Here is an 8,934-nt window from a genome sequence, read left to right as displayed (position 1 = left end):
TCGGGATACTGCCAGACTGTTGCTATTTTGCAGGGAGGTTTCAAGCATATACTGGAACTTTCAGTTTGCGCAGTTGAAGTGGATTAAAGGGTTTCGTCTCCTAGCACAACAAATCCTCTTTAAACAAGAATCAGACTTTTCGCAGTTTGGAAAGTGATGGTGAAATGGCTTGGAAAGTTTGGGATGAACGAATGACTAACTAACAGGAAGATGTGTAGACACCCTGCAAACAAATCAGGATGAATGCTCATTGTCATCTAACCAACCCGCAAACACATCAGAATGAACACTCAGTAAAGACCAGATGCAGTCTAAATTCCAGGATGAATGCACAGTAAGCCGGTCGTGTGCAGAGGCCCTTCTTGTCCATCTGCCACTGACTCCGCACAGCAGCCTGGCCAAATCACTTCAGGGCTGCGTGTCACTCGCAGCTGCACCTCTCCTTTTCTCATCACTTGTAGCAGATGTGGGAAGTGGCTCTATTGTGATGCGGCTGTTAGGTGATATCATCTTAGGGTGCCCATGAGTTCTGCTTTGCAGTCCTCTACTTGAAGGGTTGTTCAAGCCCAGATCCAAAGTCATCCACATATGCAGGTCAGTGCTGGATGGCACCAACATCCACATAAGGGTCATACACATGAGCCAACCTTACATGTCACACATTCACATATTAAGAACATAGAAAACTGCCTACACTGACTGGCCTCAGCTCTCCAGGATCTTGAGGCAGGTGGCATTCCCTACCTGGAGATGCCCAGGATTAAACCTGGGGTTTTCTGCATACAAGGCAGATGGTCTACCACTGAACTGTGGCCCTTCCGTGTTGAGAGATGGAAACACACATTGAAGGCTCTGTGAGGCAAGATATTGGCATGAAGTAGCTCCCCATGTGGCTGTAGCTGCGTATTTTGACCTTGCTGCAGCAAGCTTCTTCTTCTGCTGCTGCTGCTTCCTTAAATTTGTATACCACTCTTCATCCATAGATCTCAGGGTGATTCACAACATAAAAATACAATGTAAAAACACAAAATACATAATAAAAATATGAGCAGAAACAAGCCAATCATCTAGGGTTGCCACATTTCAACAAATCTAAAAGACCACCAGATGTCAATCAGTCAAAGGCCTGGTTGAAGAGGAACATTTTTGCCTGGCGTCTAAAGATATATAATGAAGTTGCCATCTGAACCTCCCTGGAGAAAGCATTCCACAAATGGTCACTGCAGAAAAGGCCCGTTCTTGTGTTGCCACCCTCTGGACTTCTCAAGGAGGAGGCACACGAAGAAGGACCTCAGAAGATAAATCTCAGGGTCCAGGTCAGATCATATGAGGAGAGGCAATCCTTGAAATATTGTTGTCCTGAGACGTTTAAAGCTTTGTAGGTCAAAACCAGCACTTTTATTGGGACCCAGAAACTAATTGGCAGCCAGTGAAGTTGGGCCAGGATCAGTGCAATATGCTCAATCTGTCTTGCCCTAGAGGTTACCAGAGCATAGACAACAGTAGTTAGGCAGTCCCTGTCCAGACAGGGGTGCAGCTGGGCCACTACCCAAAACTGATGGAAGGTACTCTGCGCCACTGAGGCCCTCTGAGCCTCAAGCTCTGAAGCCACATCCAGATTTTGGATTTCTAGCACAAGTGCTCATTGGCACTGCCAGGGTTGGTCCAAGACACTCTGCTAAGTACAACAAGGCAAAGGAAGAAAGGGAGTCCCCCAGGCCTCCCATTCCACATACAGAAGGCAAGCAGAGAGCAGCTGAATGCTAATTCAAGACTTGCAATGGGGCAGCAACCACCACCACCACCACTGAGGGCAAGAGGCTAGCTTAGTGGGAACAGGGCAGGCTATGTGGCACACATAGTTCTGTCCTCTCACACCTGATGCCACTCTCGGCCCCTTAGCATCTAATGGTAGGGCCGGCTCTGGCTAATGCTAAGGCTGGCCCTGGAAACAGCTTCACAGATTTGTCAGGCCCTTAACTCAGGTCATTCAGAGATGGGGTGTATGACCAGGCCCCCTCCCACAACTCCCCTGCTGTCTGTGCTGAGATATATCACTCCTTTCTGGCGGACATTAAGAGGACACCTTTACTTGTTCTAGAGTCCAAGGCATGTTGTTCTAGGGATTGTTGCCCCCTGAGACATCTACTGTCTCCCGGTGAAGGAATTCCAAGATTCTGTGCTTCATTTCACAGGATGCTGCTGGTCTTTATGGAGCTCTGAACTCTGCTCACACCACTGCAGGCTAGAGATAACAACCCTGCCTTTGTTTACATGACCATTTATCCGAGGATGAAAGAGACGTGAGTCAAGAGAGAGCTCCCCTATCTTGCCAGTTTTTCTCTCAAGCCCAGACTCTGATTCACCCCATAAATGTGTAAACAATTGAAGAAGTTGACGTGAATCGAGGGCCTGATGTGGTCCCAGAAGAGCAGCTTACAGGCTTCCATGGCAGCAGCATCCATATTAATCGAGCATTTTTGTTATAGGAACAAGGAGTGTGGATCTGATTTGGTTCCTGGGCATTTCAGTGTCTTGTTAAAACACTGCAATTTGGCTCGTGCCTCGGTTTCAGCCATAGTTGTTGTTATCCGTGCTATGATTACAATTATATTTATTTGTATCCTGCCTTTTTCCCTGACAGGGATTCACTAGTGGTTTTCTTACATTTCCCCCCTCATATACTGTATATAGAACACTTTTCTCTTGGATTTGTCTGGAGCAGACCCCATTGTGCATTTCCTAGTGGATTTATTGTCATTCCAGAGAATTAGGAACATAGGAAGCTGCCTTACAGGGAGTCAGACCATTGGTCCACCTAGTTCAATACTGTCTACATGGACTGGCAGTATATCTCCAGGGTTTCAGACAGGGAGTCTCCCCCAGCCCTACCTGGGGATGCCAGAGATTGAACCTGGGACCTTCTGCTGGTCAAGCATATGTTCTACCATTGAACTATGGGTGTTATTGGGTGCATCCTGCAATGCTCCTTTTGGCATGGACAGCCAAAGACTTATTGCTGCCTGAAGCAAAGGACAAGATGACCCCCCCCCCCAATTTCACATGCAGAGACTAACTGAACTGGCAGTTGACTAGAATGTCAGCACTGGAAATAGAAAAGCACCCTCCTGCGCACTTGAGTGCAGCGGGCCACCTTAGGGCAGAAATACCTCAAGGACCCAGACCCTGAGATGATCCTCTGAGGCCTTCTTCATGTGCCTCCTCCACAGGGGGTCCAGAGGGTGGCAACATGAGGATGGGCCTTTTCTGTGGTGGGTTCCCACCTGTGGGATGCTCTCTTCAAGAAGGCTTGCCTGGCACATTCATTATACACCTTTAGGTGCCAGGCAACAAAGTTCCTCTTCAGCCAGGCCTTTGGCTGATTGATATCAGTATATGTCTTGTGTTCCCATGAACACAAGATCTCTAACTAACAGCCGGAGAATAATTCTGATGAAACCTATAGTCCATAAAAAGGACTTTACCTGGCACAAGGCTAAATGACAACAAAAGACCATGGCAAAGACCTTCTTCCGGGACCTTTGCTACCAGATCTCTGATGGTGTGAGTGCCTAGAGAAGAATTGCTGTTGAGGTTGATCTGACAGATTGGGCAAGCTGATGTGGGGAAATGTTATCTTTTAGGTATTCTTGGTAGGTCTCAGGCTGTTGAGGATTTGAAAGGTCAAGGCCAGCACTTTGAATTGTGCCTGGAAATTCGAATGGGTCTATTGTTAGACAGATATTTTAATACTGGCAAGCTACATTATGATCAACGGATCTCAGTTAACCGCCTAGCAGCTGCTGGGTTGTGAACCAGCTGAAAGTTTCAGAACAATAGTGGAGAATGAAGCTGATGGACTATGCAGAACTTGATAAACTGACTGGGAAGATCAGATATCTACGAGATCAAAAGTTCATCGAGGACTGGGGAAAGTTAGTTGAGTACTGGGAATGTATAAGTGATAATGGAATAACGCTAGTGGCATTTAAAGAAGCTCTGTAATAACACAAGAAATATTGTAAAAGGCAAAATAGAAGTGGGGGGTAGGCATAAAGGCAATAGCAAAATTTGGAAATGTGTAATTAAAGAAGTTATAATTCGGATGATTGGCAGAGAGGCCGAAGGAAGTAAAAAAATGGAAAATTTAATAGAAGTTGTAATGTGGTATGAATGTATTTTTCTCTTTTTTTGATGGAAAATCAATAAAATATAATTATTATTTAAAAAAAGACAGGGTGAAAAGCAAGCTTAGCAGTTGCACACTGTTATGTATTCAGTGGACTGTGTTTGCCTGAGCTTGAGTCTGCGGTAAGTATTCTGAGCTCCTGTGTTCTGATTCGATACATGATGTGTCCAATCACAGAACATTTCAGGATTTGGGCCTCTGCCATTGGCCCTTGGACTCTGAGTCGTGATTCGCAGCTTGGAAGTTTAGACAGCCAATCACGTTGGGAGTGGGAGTGGCCCGGGCTTTCAGGAATGTATAAAAGCAGTTGCTTTGCCCCTGTTTCCCAGTGATGTAGTTCAATAAAGGTTCTTGCTGTTAAAAAAAAAAAAGTTTCAGAACAATTTTCAGAGCAGCCCTACATACAACACATTCCAGTGATCCATTAAGAAAGATACTGAGAGGGGGAAGTGGTGGTTTAAAACAATGACAGAAGTTTACTAAACAAAGATGGAAGAAATTGAGAGGGAAATGGCAGTTTCAAGCAAGTGTAGAGGTGTGAGTAAACCAGGGATGGAGTAATACTGAGAGGTAAAAATTTAAACAATGGCAGAGGTTGGAGTAGAGCAATCGGGGGTAACACTGAGGTGCAGTTCCATGCAGGGGGGGGGCAGCTAGGTACACTTGCCCTGGGCCCTGGAGGGCTAAACCGGCTGGGGGGCCCTACAAGGAAATGGCTGCTTTTTTGTTTGGATTTAGGGCCGCATGAGCAGTGTGGTCGCACTGGGCGTGCATCTGAGAAGAGGACCCTGCCGGAGCCTTGCGCCTCCTTCCCAAAGCCCATTAAGAAATGTAACTTTACGAATGTGCTTGAATTTGTTTTCCCCTCCTTCCTGTTATGTCATGTCTAAATTGTGAGCCTGAGGGCAGGAACTGCCTTAGTGCTGATTTTTGTAAGGCAGTCTTGAGAACCCTTTTGGCTAAAGGGCAGGAGATAAATGCTGCCAAGAGATAATATTACATCCCTATCCTCTTACCAAGGTTGAGTACCATTCACACATTTTCTAATGTATCTATTTTATTCTATAATTTAATGTCTTATTATTACGTTCAGGAGGTCACTTCTTGCCATCTGCTATAATGTGCAATAGCCTCTCAAGCTCTGGCTTTTAAAACAGGATGTGTGAGTAAACGGACCACAACCATTTCCTTCTTTAAAACATTAAAATGTTTAAAAGGGTGTTTAATCTGACAACAGATCTGGTTGTACTTAATCTAGAATAGCTGCTGCTTGACCACATTCAGCAACATTTGCTCAGTGGATTGACAACTATTTGTTTTTGTTTTTTTTTAAAGATATTTATTGGAATTTTCAAAAAATAAAGAAAAAACATAAAAAATACAATTAAAAACACATAAAATTTACATTTCTTACTGTCAATAACCAATTTCCTTGACTTCCCCACACCTCCCCTTCTTGTAATCCAGTTCCAATTTTTAGCTCAGCAAGTTCTTATCCCCAAACTTTACCTTATTTTCTCTAATTCATTTTAGTTAACCAATTTTAACTTATAAATCTCAATCTTTATACATCAATACTTATTCTTAAAAATCTTTTTCTAAGGTCAACCCCATCATTTTAGTTAACCAATTTTAACTTATAAACCTCAATCTTTATACGTCAATACTTATTCTTAAAGATCTTTTTCTAAGGTCGGCCCCAATTCCCTTCCCCAAAATCCCCATTTTTATGTTAGTGGCAAAACCAAATTAAATGAAACAGAATATAGTTATACACCCTTTGGATTCCCAAAGCCCCACCACCCCCTTTCCCGGTTTCGAACCCCAACAAAAGTCCATCAGTCCATCTGTAGTCAGCCTGGCGACCTCACGTCCGAGGCTCTCAATTCTCTCTCAATTCCTCTTTGCCGGTTTTTTTGATAGTCCTTTATATTAAACTCCAAATCTCGAAGGAGGTCTGTCCCAGTAAGGTCCATGTTTCTTCCAGCCAGGCCTCCATATTTAAAAATGGAGCCAAAATCTTGTTTCTTACTTCTCTTAAATCCAAATGTCCCAAAAGCTCCAGTTTCCACTTTAGCCAGGTTTGTATTCCATAGGTCTTCAGATCTCCACATAGAGAGATCTCTCCATTCTCCCTTCTTCAATTCAAACCAAATTTCCACCATCCTGATCTTATTTTCCTTTATATCCATCTTAACCGGCCTCTGGCTCTCCTCAATCATCTGTGGCATTATAGCTCCTCCTTCTTTTTCCTTCAAATCATCATGTTCCTCTTTCATCACATTCTCAGATTTCTCAAATTTATTTTCTTGTTCAGCTGCAAAAAAATTTAAGTCAACTGCAAAACTTTCCTGTTCAGCTGCAAAAACTTGAGTCAAGTCCCTCCCAGGCTCAGCAACTTTGTTTACTGTTCCATTCAGTATTGTAACATTTGTAGCCAAAACATCACTCTGTTCCTGCAACTTTCCCAAGAGAAAAAAAGTCCTCTCCAGTTCAGCCAGTGTTTTTCCACTTACAGCCATTTTTGTAATGTCCTAAACCCCCTCTAGAGGGATTCTAGTTTCTTAGTATCTTCCAGTTCCAACCCAAAAGTCAAGTTAGCCTTTTCTTCTTTATTTTTAACAATTTGTTACCAAATTGTAACGAATATAACCAGCAAAGACAGCAGAAACAAAGTTCTCCTTTTTCCCCAACTTTGACAGCTAGTTTGACAGCTGTCAAAGTCTTTATATCTCTTCCGCAGGCTCTCTCACCGATCGCTCCCGGGTCTTGGGGGAGGGGTGAATTCCGTTCTCAATGTTAGCTCTTATCCTCCAGCACAATCACTTAAATTGCCAAAACGTGGAGTTAATTGCTTTTATCCACAAAGAAGAAAGGTATTCTCACAACCTTAGTTGTAAAATCCTTGCTTTACGATGTTTACAAGGCGGGTAGGCGGATTTCCTCTTTACACCTTACCCGGTCGTGCCTAATTCCCAAAGAAAATTTCCCTTTTAAGTCCAATTTCCATAATTACTCATGGGTTGTTGCTTTTAATCCAAATGTTCAGAGAAAGAAGGGATTGACAACTATTTGGGATGGAAGGGGCGAGTAAAAAGCTGACATAACTGTGTGCACACATAATACATATAAATACTATCTATTGGGTCTCCCAAAAGAAAGATAGGGATACTGATTTACCAATGACAGATACCAGGAAACAGAGGTTGTCCCTGATAGATACAAACCGATGGAAGGCACAAGTGGGTCCTGCAACGAAATGTTGCTGTGTGGACTCCCCACATTCAGGATAATCCATTCCATTCCCTTTTGCCTCTTCCTGCTTTTCCTTCTACACACCCCAACAGTCTGTCAGCTTCCTGTGACCACAGAGCAGGCTCAGTTATCAGGCTGTTTAGGGGTTGTTCTGCCTCCCTGGCCCATGATCTTTTGTCCTTGACTGATACTCCATTGTGGTGCATGGGTGCGACTGGCACTTGGAGAACTGAGATCGCTACTGGGATACAGGATGATGATGGAACCTGTGGGTGAAGGCTGCACCGGCTTCATGCACATTTTAGTTGGAGATGAACTTAGCAACCTGGCTGCTTAGTGCACACACATGGCTTACAGAGTAGGAAGGGACCACGAGGGTCACCTAGTCTTAACTCCCTGCAATGCAGGAACTTTTGCCCAACATGGGGCTGGAACCCACAACCCTGAGATTAAGGGTCTCGTGCTCTACCAACTGAGCTATCACAGCTAATATTACATTCATATCCCACCTTTATCTCCAAGGAGCTTAAGCTGGTGCACACACTTACCCTCACAACAACCCTGCGAAGTAGGTTAGGCTGAGAGACAGTGACAGGCCCAAAGTCACCCAGTGAGCTTCATGGCTCGAGTGGAGATTTGAACGCTGGTCTTCGAGGTCCTAAGTCCAGCACTCTATTTTTTTTAAAATGATATTTATTCAGAGTTTCAAAAGTACAAGAAAAAGGACAAAAAATAAGAAAAAAGGAGCAAATACATCACACACAAAAAATAAATAAAAAGAAAAAAAGAAAAAAGGACAAATCCCATATTACATCTTTTCATTTGCTTATTTCTTTGACCTCCTCACACCTCCCTTTTTGTATTCTAATTTAATTCGTTGTTTCAGCAAATTCTTTCCGTCTTTCTCAATTCTTATTTAGATAGTCTAACCTATTAGTTAACTCAACAAATCCTTTCCATCTTTTGACTTATTCTGTTATTCAATTTACCTTGATTTATTTAACCTTGTCTTACCATAAAAAGAAAACCTTAATGTTCAAAATTTAAAACATATTTATACATAACTCCTTATATCCTTTCTACTAAAGCCAGATATTTCCATTCCAACATTTCCCCTAATATTTCATTAGTTTTACACTAATTCCAAAAATAAAAAGAAAATTTTCCTTTTATAGGCTTTTTAAAAAAAAATTTATCCAACGTCCCTTCTTCCTGGTCTCGGGTTATGTCAGTCCTTACTGTCCATTCCATCCAGTCCATCAACCTGGTGATCTTATGTCCGAGGCCCTTAAGTCTCTTCTATGCCTCTTCTGCAGATTTTCTTCTTCTTGTTTATGCTTACACTTTTCCTTATCTTTTGTTGGTTTCTTTCTTAATTTCTTCCCTTTCTCCTTGAGGAGTAGGTCTCTGGGGGATTCCAACCGATAGTTATATCCATCTTCCTTCATCAGACTAGCCCATTCCCCACAGTCCCACTCCCCACCATCATC

The 8,934-nt window shown here is 43.0% G+C and overlaps 1 protein-coding gene across 1 annotated transcript in view; it reads right to left on the bottom strand.

Annotated features, from left to right (window-relative positions):
- Positions 1-2,817: 2,817 nt before the first annotated feature.
- Positions 2,818-8,934, bottom strand: part of LOC128404428 (gametocyte-specific factor 1-like) — a 148,510-nt gene continuing 142,393 nt past the window's right edge. The window contains exon 6 of the mRNA XM_053370063.1: positions 2,818-2,827. The gene's annotated coding sequence lies outside the window, so the exon portion shown is untranslated. The remainder of the gene's footprint in view (positions 2,828-8,934) is intronic.

This window comes from Podarcis raffonei, chromosome 2, assembly GCF_027172205.1.
Source record: "Podarcis raffonei isolate rPodRaf1 chromosome 2, rPodRaf1.pri, whole genome shotgun sequence".
Classification (NCBI taxonomy): Eukaryota; Metazoa; Chordata; class Lepidosauria; order Squamata; family Lacertidae; genus Podarcis; species Podarcis raffonei.
This window is presented reverse-complemented; position numbering and strand designations above follow the sequence as displayed.